At 43.2% G+C, this 13,903-nt stretch overlaps 1 pseudogene; it reads right to left on the bottom strand.

Annotated features, from left to right (window-relative positions):
• Positions 1-343: 343 nt before the first annotated feature.
• LOC144820366 (kinesin-like protein KIF24) lies at positions 344-6,246 on the bottom strand (annotated as a pseudogene).
• Positions 6,247-13,903: the final 7,657 nt, after the last annotated feature.

Here is a 13,903-nt window from a genome sequence, read left to right as displayed (position 1 = left end):
CTGTAATCAAGATCGGGTAGATGGCCAGATCAATTGTCCATGAGTGGTAGGGCGTCGTGGGGAGACCAACTGAAGCGGTCATCTTGAGGTCAGGCAAGGTGGTGGAGTCTTTGCTGCTAAACTCAGTCCATCTTCAAAATTCTCTAAAACTCAGAGGCAAAGGGGATGTAGACAATGCAGTGGTGCAGCATGAGGACAGGGCTAGTGTCCACATGTCTTCAGGGGGGATGAGCACAGGTGAGTAATATCCATCAGTGGGAGAGACAGCAGCCATTTGCAGGTCCGGCGGGGCGCCTCAAGGGTCATTCTCGATTAGTCAGGGGGGCTCATCTGGGTCATCCCTTTAGGTCTGAGTTAGTTTGCTTTGTCTGAAAGGTGTATGTGCATGTTTTTGATGCAATGCACGGATACATTCCTTCAGAGCTAGAAGACTCTGATTTATTTCTGCTCCTTCCAACTTAGTTTGCTTGTTTGACTCCCTGGCATCAGCTGCTCTCTCATTACCAGCCAAGTCAATGAAAGACATCCTTCCAAACATTCTGCGTGCAGAATCTTTAGCCTGAATCTTAATTATCGCATGAGACTGAGATGCATCTGAATTTACTCCTATAGCTCCGCTCCCGACTACCTTTATGGATTACCTCAAGTAGCAGCTCCACGCTTTCTACTTGAACTTCACGCAATCCCACGATTTGCACAACATGATTTACATTTTCCCTTGCAAACAGCCTTTTTCTCCCATTTAGAACATCATAAAGTTGACCGCAGTAAATCTCATAAAAGCTTATCCAAACAAGTAGATTTCTCTTCGGCTGTGATATCTCCAATTGTCTGAAGATATCTTTTGCAGTCAGTGCATACAATCCAGGGTTCTGGTGTGTGCTGATCATGGTATACGTCTTTCCAGCACCCGTCTGTCCATAGGCAAAGCAGGAAGCATGTCCGCCATTGAAAAGGTGCTGTATCAGCGGGTAAGCAGTCCTCATGTACACGTCCTGATTGGTCAGTGCCTCGCTAAAGACTTTATCAAAATGAAAGACATGCTCCAGAATATATTGTTTGAGATCCACCGCCTCCTTCTTGTCATGAATCAAAACGATTTCTTTGTCTTCCACTGTGACAACATTCATTTCACCACGTCGCGCCTCTCTCGCCCAGAGAGGATGCTTCCGGACACAAACTCCTATTTTATCACTTCCTGCCCAGGGACCTTTATTCTCAAAGTTATTGGCCCTTATGCAAGAATCAGGAACCCCATTGTGTTACCCCGACACATGAGTCACTATTTGGATGACAGGTGCCTCGTTTCCCCCAAGCAGCGTGGAAATATCTGTTGAGGTTTCTTTGAAGACCCCTCTGTTTTGTGGACATGTGCTGGCTCCATTTTCCCGACTTGCTGTGTTACTAATTTGAGAATCCTCTGGTAAGATGTCCCCAGTTGTTTCCACTTTGTGTTTATGAGCATACATTTCAGAATGTCCTGATATCATTTCAAAATTCCGGAATCATTCACTGGTCCCAAACAAAGAATCAAACTTCAGTTGTCTACATGGGCCAGTCCGGCATTACTGTGGCTGCAGGAGACCTATTAATAAAAACCACAAAGAAGGAAAACACAAGGGTAGTGGTTGTATCAAAGTATTCCACAAAAAGCAAAGCGTTCAAAAACATTATTAAAAAGCATTGGGTGATACTATCACAAGAAACAGAATTTAACAACATCTTCTGTGAGATGCCTCTGTTCGCTTATCAGAGGGCGAAGAATTTGGGAAGCTTGCTTAAACCCAAGGAGCTCATACCTACTGAAACATTCCATGGGACATTGCCCTGTTACAATTGCAGTCATTGCAACAGCATCATCAGAGGAAACGCCATTACACATCCCAGTAAAGGATACAAAATCAAACTACGGGTATCAGCCTCGTGTGATACAATGAATGTCATCTACTTGTTGAAATGTCCCTGCCGCTTATTTCAGTGAGGCTTCGCATAACGTAAGCCATCTGAGATACACCATTTTGGAAATTGTTGCCAAACGAGAAGGTCTGGATAACAACAAAAACTTACTACAACGTGAGAATTTTTGGATATATAAAATGGAAACTTTGAAACCGACTGGAATGAATGATCGGACCGAATATAGCTGTTACCTATAAAGACTTTATTATTTTTAACTTGATACTTATGGCATTGCATGCTAAATCTCATGGTTCGCCTTTTGTGTCCATAATAATTTCATTAATAATTTTTGTTAATACATCTTAAGATTTCATACATGTACTTGTAACATTTACATAGGATTGATGCAATTTAGGGATTCATTTTCAACGTGTTGCACATCGTGAGCATTTGTCCACAATTTTCACACCATCAGCACTATTTCGTTTTTTTGTTTTTTAAGCTTGCTTTGCACATTCTAAGATGGCCGCTGGGCACGGATTAGTGTTGAGTCCTTCCTTTATATTATTTATAGCCATGGCGAGTCAGTGTCGCCTTACACGTTGTTCCTGTTAACGGAAGACGCTGAGTGTTTGGAACCTGCTAACATTGAACGCCCAGATACTTTTCTTTTTGAGTAAGTTTAAACGCGCTTTTGTAACTCTTGTGAGTTTTTTGTGAGTTAGATGGGCTTGCATGGAGACGTTAATTCCTTAAGACAACTACTATTGCTTACCGCGTGGGGTGAGGATAATGCGCTGATTTTGCTAATATAGTTGATCTCTGCTTTTGATAACTTTTTGCATAGTGCATTACAACGGATCTGTTTAGATAATGTATGGTCTTGATTTCAATGTTTCACCTCGGCTTCTCTGACCCTGCTTTATTTTACCTCGTTTTTTTATGCCGCTTGAATTAGGCAACTAACGAGCACCCTGTTTACCGATAGAAGCACAACAGACGTTTAATCGTATGCTTTTCACTTTAATTAATTTTCCACATTGATTACAGCTCGTTTTTTCACGCCTCTTAAACAAGATAACTAATGAGCACCCGGTTCACTGATACAGGCACAATAGATGAAATTCTTCCATGTGTATTTTCCCATGAATCCTCATGCATTACATATTGTTTGATTTATAGAACCCAGTTCCCTGATGAAGGCTATTGCATAGCCGATATGCATTGGATAATGCCCTGGGTATAAGGCTGGATGCCATAATCATGATTTGGATTGAATGGATATAACAAGAAAATAAGGGTTATATTGAATGAATCAAAGGAATAAAGGAACTTTGAATACAGAACATTTGGATATTGAACATTATTACTAATTTTTTAGCTTTATGTTGAAGAACTTTTGGTGGTAAGTGGACAGTGATCTCAACCTACACCTGGATGATCCTGTGGACAAGCCGGCCGGGGACTTGTGTAAAGAAATGAGTGCACTTCAGTTCGAGCAGATAGTTAAACATCCCACCCATCTGTGGGGCCACCTACTGGACCCCATTTTTGCCAATTGGGGACAGGTGGAGGCCCTGACCCCCGTATCCATTCCGTGGTGCCCTTTCTGATACACATTCTGGGAGCCAGGTTACCGGAGCAGGTAGCACTAAATCACCCGAGTCGGAGATGGGCTAACTTCTCCCAAGCTAGGTTTAATGAGGCACTTATGGTAGAGGGCAGTCCAGGGGGGGAGGATGTGGAGAAAGCCAACAACAATCTGGACCAGCGCATCATGGAGGCCTTGGACCAGGTTGCTCCGCTTGCCATGCTTAGAACGGGTGGACGTGCCCAGAGAACGGCACCTTGGTACAATGAAGAGGTGCGGGTAGCCAAGGTCGTGTGCAAACGCGCAGAAAGGCAGTGGAGGTCAGCCTTCGCCACCCAAGCAAAAATTGACTATGTTGCAAGTAGGCGCACCTACCATAGATTAATCAGGAAGGTTAAAAAGGTGTACTATGACACCAGGATTAGGGAAGCAGAAAACTCCATGAAGGAACTGTTTTTGATTTATAAATCACTCTCGGTTGGGAAGCCTGCGGCAGTCCCAGAAGAATTCTGCACAGTGGATAGCTGTAACCGAATAGCGGAGTTTTTCGCCAATAAGGTTGCACCTATCTACTCGGCCTTTCCAAGCCAAGATATCACAGGCCCCGAGATTGAAGAGGTGCTAGGGGTAAGGGGAGAACAATGGGTGCTAACTACATTCGCCACTCCGCCTACTGAGAAACTCATCCAGATCTGCGGATCAATAAAGTCAGGCTCCCCTAGGGACCCTACTACGCCCAGACGCTTGATGGGCAGTCTGCATGTATTGGAGACATATATTCGTCATCTTCTGGACATCTCTTTTGGGACCCACACTGTTCCAGATGCTTGGAAACGGGCGGTGGTCCTTCCTCTCCAAAAGAAGACCAATATCAGCTATGGCAGGTTAGACAATCTTTGACCCATTTCTCTCCTGCCATATATGGTGAAGGTTGCTGAGAAAACTGTGAACCTTCACCTGATGGACTTTGTGGAAGAGGCTTCCCTGCTTCATGACTCCCAGTTTGGCTTCCGTCCACGGCACTCGACGGAGTCAGCATTACTTATGGCTGTAGAGTCCATACGGCAGGGGGTGGATGAGGGCCAGACTATGGCCCTGATCCTCCTGGACCTAAGCGCAGCATTTGACACTGTAGCTCACTCCATCTTGCTACAGTGTCTGCAAGTTGGAGGGGTATCAGGAGCTGCGCTTAGATGGATCCGGTCTTTCCTGACAGGGAGATGCTTTCAAGTCCGCCTGGGAGAATGTTACTCTAGGGAGATCAGTTCGGGCCAGGGCGTGCCGCAGGGCTCGTCCCTGAGCCCAACTTTGTTCAATCTGTATGTCTCCCCGCTGGCGGCTATAGTTGAAAGCTTTGGCTTGCGCCTCGTGTCCTATGCTGACGACACGCAGCTGGTCATATCCCTCTCACGTATACCAAGTCTTGCGGCGGACAATTTCAGAGCTTGCATGCAAGAACTGGCGACCTGGATGTCCGCCAACTGTTTGAAACTCAATGGTAGCAAGACCGAGGTACTCGTGGTGGGGGGAGGGCCATCTGTATGGTCGTCGGACGTCGGTGTGGTGGCCACCTTGTCTAGGAGAAACACCTGTTCCCCGCCAGGAAGTAAAGAATCTTGGGGTATGGTTGGATGCTGACCTTGCCTTTGGCTCCCAGATTGGCCGGGTGGTGGGGGCGTGCTTCGGAGTTTTAAAAACTCTGAAGAAGGTCTTGGATCTTCTGCCCATTACTGCTCGCCGGACGCTGGTGCATGCCCTCGTCACCTCGCATCTAGATTACAGCAATTTGCTGTATCTGGGGGCCACGGGTAGGACCTTCAACCGCCTCCAAGTGCTGCAAAATGCAGCTGCTCGTCTAATTCTGAGGCTCCCCAGGAGATCATACTCAAAGGCAGCACTCCAGACCCTGCACTGGCTTCCTGTCAGGCGCAGGGTGGAGTTCAAGGCTCTTTCTATGTGTCACCGCATCCTGGGCGGTAAAGCCCCAGTTCCGCTACAGAGTCTGGTTACCCGGTATGAGCCTACAAGGAACCTGCGCTCCTCCTGTACAGGGCTACTGAAAATCCCTAAAATAAAGAAAGCCCGTATGGGGGGCAGGTCTATCAGATATTTGGCTGCTAAGCAGTGGAATGATCTGCCATCAGATCTACGTTTGGAGCCCTCGGAATCCATTTTTTGGAGGAAACTCAAGACTCATCTATTTGGAAGGTAGGCGGCTGTGATGGCTGCTTGGACTGCTTACCCCACTTACCATAGTGCGGGGACACGCCGGTGCGTGTAACCAGGCGCTCTATAAATTTCCCTAATAATAATAATAATAATAATAACTTTTACAACCCTTTTGGGATAAAGTAGTGACTAGGGGACGTCACCCAATCAAGGGGCACGCAACTTGGATTATATTTTGTACTCCGCAACGGAGAGTACACCCTAGAGCACACAACAACAGACAAAATTCAGAGAAACTCAGTGTGCAAGTGTGATAAGACACATGCAGGTAGACACAGCCAGGTTCATAATGTGCAATAGTCTGCCCATCTTCCGCGTCCTCTTCTTCCTGCACGCTCTGGACAATTTGGATGAGCTGGAAGAGACGCTTATGGTCATCCATGTTGTTCACCCCCAATTTAGGGTCGGTAGTCTTTCATAGTTATCTCAGTCAACTGCTCAGTCCTCTGGAGACCATTGGCAACAAAGGAAGGGTAATATTTCTCTAAGTCTGCCTCGTAAAGGCATTCATACAGACACAAGGTCATTTTCACTGAGCCTGACGAACCCGCAGATGATGTCCCGGTGCCCCTGGTCCCCCTCACAGTCCCCTGTGGGATAACAATGCATTTACAGAGAGTGGTTTAAACCCATATTTTTCCCGCAGCCCCGCCCTTTCTTCACCACCTCTGACATCCCTGCGTGCGGGGCTCAGTGAGAGCGGTCACAGCTCATTCACTACTTGCCCCTCCGTACTCACTCAGGAGCCTTCAGGCCACGGTGCTGTGAGTGCTGTAGGACCTGGCTTGGGTTCCTATTCGCTAGAAACTGTGGGGTATATTTACAAGCCCTTAGCACCAACGGCATTAGTAACAATGGGGTTACCCAGTTATGTACAGAACCTGGGGAATACTGCAGTAAACGAACAATGGTTCTGCTACCTATCTATCACGGAATGTGTTAATAATCAAATCTAGCCCCCTACAGTGGGCTACTCATTCAATGTGACACAAAATATTAATTCCAAAAAATGATTGTCAATTCCTAAGAAAAATTCTCCCAAATATTACTAATAATCAAACATTATTTGTATTAAAGATATATTGTATACACACACATACAAAAATAACATATATAATATATAAGTGATTACATATATAAATTACATCATAATACAAACATTTACAGTGTTGAAAAAATTACATAAATATACAAATCACATCACATTATAATACACACAAATAATAATCATCACATATAAAATTGACTAATTCATATCATGTCCTATCCTAATTAGTAGTCATGTGTCAAAATATCACAGTTGAATTGTGCAGTCTTTTGTTTGACACTGACTGAGATGTCTAATATATCAAACAAGTCGACGTTTCGACCCCTCATCTCGCAAAAACTTGGTATGTCAATCTGGGGTCTTCATCAGGACTGAACAAAAAGTGTGTGCAACCTATACAAAGAAATCAAAATATATCTATATTAGAATTGGGATTCCTATTACTCGGGGAGAACTCTCTTCTATGTTGAACTACAAGTTCAATGCTCACCGTTATAAATGGATGTAGCGCCTCGAGTTTCCAATAAATCAAATGCGGATTCTCATAAGCGAACTCCACCTTCACTGACCTTAAGTATCAAAAATAGTAATAAACACAGTACCCTTAATTAATCAGGTATCTCATACTCCTTGGCTAAGTGAGCGACGTAAGGAGAGTGCACTAAACTCACCTCCTTATGTGTTACATCAAAGATCCAAGTCTCAGAACAAGGGCACCTTAAGGCCATCCTTCTCCATTTTGAACACAGTGACACTCACTGTCTGTAGAAGAATCAACATGTAACCATTATACACACGGCCTTTGGTCGCATTACAAATTGACTTATGTACCTAAAGTCAATTGTTCGACACCCAAAACATACCTCCTTAGATGTCTGTATTTCCACACCCTCTGCACTCCTATAAAACCATCTTGGGTAAATCCTTACTCCAACATAAAGTATGAATCTGGCTCTTTAATTCTAAAAAAGGGGGAGAGCAAAAAGGGAGGATAGACCATCATTACCAAGTTGAAGGTCTACACACATGACTTAGCCTTAATTAAAATGTTGTGCTCCCCTTACCTAAAACGTGCGCGGTATTACTCCCAGCACAGTTAAAGTTCGGGAAACCAAATAGAAAAACCGGGCGCGCATAGGCTGCCTCCGAGATGTGTTGAGCAAAACGGAAAAGAACAACAAGCATTAGTCTACCAATATGTTCAAACCCCATGCTCGCAGTCCAAATTAGAATCGAGACCAGGGAAATTATACCTTCAAACGTTCTGCTGCCGTCTTGAACGCCACCAAAGGTGTGTGAATCAGAGTCAATGTCTCTGACCCCATTAGTAATCACCTCCGCGTGACGTGGAAGACGTGAGCAACGTCTCTGTACGTCCGGATCGTCATGGTAACCAATAGACAAAAATGGCTCAGCCGAGACCATGATCGTGTATAAGCTACTCCGTGAGCAAAAGTTTTCAATAATACTGCCTAAAATTATACGCGATTTAAAAAAAAAACGATCTGTGAAAGCATATCCAGATCGCATAGCACCCGTTGAGACCAAAACGAGGTCAGACTTAATGAGTATGAAACGGCGCTCCTATCCGACGCATTACGACGTCTGCGTACGTCTTGTTCGTCATGGTAACCAATACACAAACAAAATGCTCCGCCATAACCATGATCACGTGTAGAGCGGACACGCGTGTAATCCTATCTGAAAGGCGCGCAATGTTTAACTGCCTTCCAGAAGAATGATGTAAACATTATAACCAAATAACGGGTTTCTTTTTACCATATTTTAGAATCTTATCTAAAAGGTGCGCAATGTTCAACTACATTCTAAAGTAATAATGCAAACACTAGAAACCAAATAACGGGCTTACAAGTGCCAGATTATTATACATTCAATCATATGTATTTCGATTTATATAGCGCACGAATCACCCAGGGGTCTCAAGGCGCTTGCTTAGGGAACCCGTCCTGGTATTCCCCTGTGAGATACCCCGGCAGGGTATCCACAAGGTGAAAGCCAGGCATCCCGCCGCGAGGGGCCGTAGTGGAGATTAAGCAAGCTATTGCCCAGAGTCGCAGAGTGTGACCCCGTGAGTCGAGTAGGCACCGGAGCGAGAATTGTCGAGTCCGTGGAATTTTGAGCCCGAGACCCGCCGAGGCGGGGAATCGAACCCTGGTCCACGGCCGATCTCAGCTTCCGGGTCTGCCGCCTCTAACCACTGAGCCACGCTTCTCCACATATGCGATATGCGATGCCCGTCTTACTGAAATATCGGACCCCCATTGTCTTCTGAAGGTAAAACACTCGTGTGACCATGCTACGGCCATGCTTTGGAAAAAAAGGGCAAAAGACCATCAATTCAACCTTGACATTCATGCTGACCACATAAGAGCATGAACATCATGGGAGCATGGACATCGTGTGGTATATTACCATCAATTTGAAACTGGGTTTTCTACCAACATACATATGTCACATAATTTATACAAGGCTGGCAATGCAACAGCATACATGTGTTCTTGAATTGAGCAATCCCTAATTTGTGTCAAATCTATCCCAAAGCAGTGTCATTATGATATTACAGGTACAAATCATCAAGCATTACAGTCATCAAGATGAAAAGATTCATACTCCTTTAGACAGCAAAAACAGTGTATTAATGACTTGTGTGGCAAGGTAGATCCCACAATGCTATAGTCTTAACCTTTCCCTCATGGAGGTATTTAGAATTACATTTTGTACTTCAACACAAACCAGGCACTTAACCGGTATTCAAAAATGCTATCTGCCTAGAAATTTCCTCCTGTTCATTCAGACCCAAAAGCGCTGAGTCAAGAAGATGTATCCATTTACATTCTCGCAAGACCATTACTACTGAGATAGAGCCACCTCTAGCATTAGGTACAATTTTCTCTAGGACCCACCACCTTAAACTATCATAGAGATGATTCTTTGCCCCGAAATACTCAACCAGTGGAGCCCCTTGTGTTTTGCATCGAATCCTCGAGCAATGTTGACGTATTTGGACCTTTACTTTTTGCCTTGTCTGGCCCACATACACCATCTTGCAGCGGCACTTGATGATGAACATAACATCTGTAGAGTTGCAGTTGGTATGATGTTTTAAAGTATACCTTCTCTGGTGATTCGTGAATTATTTATGTTCAATTGCCACTTCACAGGCCTTACATGTACTGCACTTATAGTGACCCTGTAAGGGAGGTAACATCAATTGTGATCGTAAGTCAGGTTGAGTCGGTGTCTTTAAAAACAAACTTACAACTTGATCTTTTATATTGCAGCCCCTTTTAAAATCAAAAAGTGGTGGATCATTAGTTCCCAAATAATCAGTTATCAAAGACCAGTTCTTTTTAATGATCTTTTTTATATCATTGCTCCTGTTGCTAAAGGTTGAGACACAAACAATCCTTTCATTCTTTTTACTTTTGTTAGGATTGATCTCCAAAAGTGTCTCCCTGTGGCAATACCACGCTCTTTTCCTCGATCTCCTTAGGAGACTCCGTGGATATCCTTGTTCTCTAAGCCTCACAATAAGTTAATCTGATTCCCGGAAAAAATCAGTTCTATGGGAACAATTCCTACGCAATCTGAGAAACTGCCCGTAGGGAAGATTATCTCTCAGATTGCGTGGATGATGACTCGCATATCCCAACAGTGTATTCCGTTCAAGAGGGTTTCTGTAGAGTGTTGTATACAGTTTTCCTTCCTCATGTTTAATAGTCAGATCTAAGAAAGCAATTTAGTCTGAATTGTATTTCATCGTGAACTTAATATCTTCAGATCCTCCATTGAGCCAGATACAAAATTGCTCAACGGTTGCAGTCACCTTTCCAGACCATGATGAGATCATCGATATACCTCTTCCACAGCACAATATTGCCTGTGAAAGGGTTATCGGTGCTGTAAATTAATCTGGCTTCATGTTCATCCATAAAGAGATTGGCTATGTCTGGGGCAAATCATGCCCCCATAGCTACTCCCTTAGTCTGATAAAAGAATTGTTTCTGAAACACAAAAAAGTTTTTGTTCATAGCTTTTTCTAATAGCTCTATAATGAAGTCAGTTGGCACAAAGTGGGGTCTTTCTCTACAATCCAGCACCTTCCAAACTACATCCAATGCTTCTCTCTGCGGTATGCTAGTATATAAAGAAGACACATCCATGGTTACTAAAAGATGTGTACTTCTATCAAATGGAAAATCCTCTACCCAGTTAATCACTTCCATTGTGTCTCTTATGAATGACCTAGTTTTTGAAACCCAAGGTTGTAAGAAAATATCGATGTAACGGCACAATGGTTCATGAATCGAGCCACACCCGGACACTATTGGCCTGCCGGGTGGTTTATCCTGATTCTTGTGCATTTTAGGTAGAGTGTATATTGTAGGGATACGTGGTTCCCTTTGATTCAGATATCCAAATTCATGATCACTCAGATAGCCTTCCTCTAGACCTTTTTTTGTTAGCTGCTGAATAAGTTTGGTTATCATTTTAGTTGTATCACCTGGGATCCTTTGGTAGCTCTCCCCACATCGAGCTGGGACAAGATCTCAGAGACATAGTCATCCTTATTCTGAATCACAATCAAACAGTCTTTATTGGCTGGCTTGATCACCACCTCATCATTGTGTTTTAGAGCAGAAGGCTAGTCCTCTCCTCTGTTGATATAGTGTGCTTTATGTAATTAGGAGTTTCAAACAACTGTAACATATCTCTAAGTACCACCTGCTCAAAAGCAATGATGTTATGAGACATCTGGTGCGTTGGTGGGATAAATGTAGAGGATGTCCTCAATGGTGTAGCTGGGCTTTCCTTTTCATAAGAAGGGTTAGGATTCTTATAGAAAAAGTGTCTCAAGCGTACCTTTCTAAAGAATCGATGACGTTCAATCTTAGTTTCAAAACTGCTTCATGGAGCAGTTGGTACAAAACTTAGGCCCTTAGAAAGGACCGATAATTCTGTAGAAGTAAGTTGATGTTTGGAGAGATTAATAATGGGGTTACTGTTTTCACATCCTCCATTACTCACAAGCGTCAAGCCCTGTGTCTGGAGCATATCTGGAAGGGTATTGGATTCATCTACCACCTGTATGTTTGTCTCCTCGTGGATATCTCCCCATGTGTCTGTGGGTAAATTGTCACCCCTCTACGCCCCCTGCCAGACACATGGGGAGATATCCCCCAGGAGACAAACATACAGGTGGTAGATGAATCCAATACCCTGTGTGTTGGCCATATTTATAAGGCCATGCAAAGCCACTTTGCATGGCTTTACAAAGCCCTGTAAAAAGGGCCCTCTTTCACGCAGTATTCTGTGTTAAAAGGAGCTAGTCATGGGTGTTGCTATGGGTGTTGCCACGCAACACCCATGGCTTTTTGACACTGCCTCAGATTTACAAGGATTGGTAAATCTGAGGTTGTGCCAAAAACTAACGCCTTTCAAGGGGAGGCGTTAAAGTGGCACAATGAGGAAAAAATGCTTTTATTTCTCCTTTTTGCTCTTTCTATGAGTGTTGCATTCTGCAGCACAAATAGAAGGAGCAACATGCCATTGAAGATTATTTTTGTGCAGGTAGGTGTGACTTCCTGTACAAACACAATCATCCCTGCAACGCAGACACCCTTGCACCACGGGGAGAGCAAAGGGGTGTGCCATATTCCTGTAAATACGGTGCATCATTGCATTTTTTAAATGATGCAACTCGGCGCGGCAAAATTGCTTGTAGCGTCGCACTGTGCCATTTCATTGTAGATATCCACCTGTGGTTTCAGCAGTACAATGCTCTGTTCTCACACATGTTGTTATTAGTACACTCTTGCAATCGTCATAAAGTATTATCTATGGAGACTTTGCATCTGCTCTCAAGAAATTTTCAAAATCTATGTGTGCTGCTACTATCTCATTTCCCCTTTTACTTTGTTTTAAGATTATTGCACAGTGATAGTTAGCTTTTTATACCTATCTATTGTTAATTGTTAGGCTTTGCCCTGGGGCACTACATTAAAAGTAACTGTTACCACTGACATGTAATATTTAAATGCATGTGTGCTGCTAATTCTCGCTACTTTTTAAAAGATGATTGCTTCTTGCGACCTGGTTTTATATTTTTCTTATATTTTCTTTTTTCTTTTTATCAAATAGCTTGTCTCTATTTGTTAGAGTTTCTATTGAGATGTTTTGAACCCATGTATGTTGTTATTATTTGCCTATTGCACTTTCTAAAGAGTACTGTCACTGATTTTTGGGGGGAATTTATATTATTGCTGTATTTTTAATTTTCACATTTGATAATCTAGAGGTCTTTTAAATATGATGTATGGTACTTTTTACGGTTGATTTGTAAGCAAAATAAAGTAAATTGATGAATGGCCTCTTAGTTCCTGTGGGGTCGGAAACAGGAGTTACTGGCCCATTGGAATTATGAGATCTGCTGGAAGACTACAGCAGCTTAGCTTTCAACTAAAACATTTTGGCAGTTAAATGGGGAGACCCTAGCAAACTCAACAAATATAAATGAAATGTTCTGTTCTCGTATGGTGCTAAACATTTTTCCTGACTTAACTTAACCCTCAACATACCACCAGATAAAATTGCACCCCTCATCAGAAAAATTTACACATTTTATGACGCCTTTGTCACCTTTAAGTTTTTGAGGATGCCATTTGGGTTAATATCCCCTGCCTCTGTTTTTCAGAGGGCAATGGAGAAAATATTAAAAAGAATAGCAGGAGTGAACATCCACCAGGACCATGTGTTGATGTTTAGGGCTCACTTTGGCAGGCTGTAAAAGAGTGGGTTGACTTGAAGTCAGAGAAATGCAAGTTCAACGTGCCTTAGATAGAATACCTAGGACACTTGATTACAGCATCAGGTATACGGCCCAAAAGTGGGCTTGCAAATGCCATCAAGAACATGCCTTCTCGTCAGAGTAAGGAGGAGTTGGCATAGTTTCTTGGCATGACATAATGTTGCAGTAAGTTTGTGCTACGGTTTGCAGAATAAATTGTATGCATGAGAGGTTTACTGAGAAAAGGCAAATAATATAAATGGTGTTGGTTATCTGAGTATGAGTTTGAAGGTGTAAAATCTTGCTTAAATAATGCTTCAAATTTGGA

The sequence above is a fragment of the Lissotriton helveticus genome, chromosome 2_1, assembly GCF_964261635.1.
Source record: "Lissotriton helveticus chromosome 2_1, aLisHel1.1, whole genome shotgun sequence".
Lineage (NCBI taxonomy): Eukaryota > Metazoa > Chordata > Amphibia > Caudata > Salamandridae > Lissotriton > Lissotriton helveticus.
Note: the sequence above shows the minus strand (reverse complement) of the source record. Positions and strands in the feature narration are given on the sequence as shown.